The sequence below is a fragment of the Sinocyclocheilus anshuiensis genome, unplaced genomic scaffold (assembly GCF_001515605.1).
Source record: "Sinocyclocheilus anshuiensis isolate Anshui unplaced genomic scaffold, SAMN03320099.WGS_v1.1 scaffold507, whole genome shotgun sequence".
Taxonomy (NCBI): domain Eukaryota; kingdom Metazoa; phylum Chordata; class Actinopteri; order Cypriniformes; family Cyprinidae; genus Sinocyclocheilus; species Sinocyclocheilus anshuiensis.
The window spans coordinates 170,084-171,163 of NW_015551034.1; the positions used below are offsets into that span (position 1 = coordinate 170,084).

The 1,080-nt window shown below is 35.9% G+C and overlaps 1 protein-coding gene across 4 annotated transcripts in view; it reads left to right on the forward strand.

The window, feature by feature from the left end:
• Positions 1–1,080, forward strand: part of LOC107661291 (nuclear receptor subfamily 1 group I member 2-like) — a 33,928-nt gene that overhangs the window by 29,902 nt on the left and 2,946 nt on the right. The window lies entirely within an intron of this gene.

The window sequence follows — 1,080 nt, forward strand, 5'->3', positions numbered from 1 at the left end:
TGGGTTATGAGTCCGACTCTCTAACCATTAGGCCACAACTTCCCCCTGAAGTCTGAAATAAGGAATTTAGGTAAAGTGGTGCAGAGCCAGTGGTGGTTTTGTAGGCAAACATTAATGCCTTGAATTTAATGCGAGCAGCTACTGGTAGCCAGTGCAAATTGATAAACAGAGGTGTGACGTGCATTCTTTTCAGCTTATTAAAGATTAACCTTGCTGCCACGTTTTGGATTAATTGTAAAGGTTTGATAGAACTGGCTGGAAGACCTGCCAAGAGAGCATTGCAATAGTTCAACCTGGACAGAACAAGAGCTTGAACAAGGAGCTTTGAAGCATGTTCCGAAAGAAAGGGCCCTTCTTGATGTTGAATAAAGCAAATCTGCAGGACCGGGTAGTTTTTGCAATGTGGTCTTAGAAAGTCAGCTGATCATCAATCATAACTCCAAGGTTTCTAGCTGTTTTTGAACGAGTTATGGTTGACGAGCCTAACTGGATGGTGAAATTTTGATAAAGTGATAGGTTTGTTGAAACCACAAGCAGTTCTGTCTTGGCAAGGTTGAGTTGAAGGTGATGGTCCTTCATCCAGCAAGAAATGTCTGTAAGACCAGCTGAGATGCGAATTTAAGTTTTAAATTCCATTTTTCTTATGTGATTTTTTTTTTTATATTTCTATTTATCTTTAAATAATTTTTATATCAGCTTTAGTGATTGTAGCTAGTTAATCAGTCTTCGTTTGAGTTATAAACTTCAGTTTGATATGTGATTTTGTTTTTGTTTTTAATATTTCAATTTACTATTTAATCAGTTTTTTATTTGAATTCAAGTTTAATTTTTAAACTAAATTTTGTTTTGTGATTTATTTATTTATTATTATTATTATTATTATTTTTAGCTTTCGTTTATTTCTATTTAAGTTTTAGGAATTTTTATTAGTTTACACTAATGCCGAGTTCACACTGCACGATTTTTCACTCGCCGACGGGTTTTGCGAAATCGCCGACAGATGCCCAAAATCGGAGGCAAATCGGTGCTCGTTCACGCGAGTGACAATCACGCAGTGTGAATTATCAAAGACGTGATCTG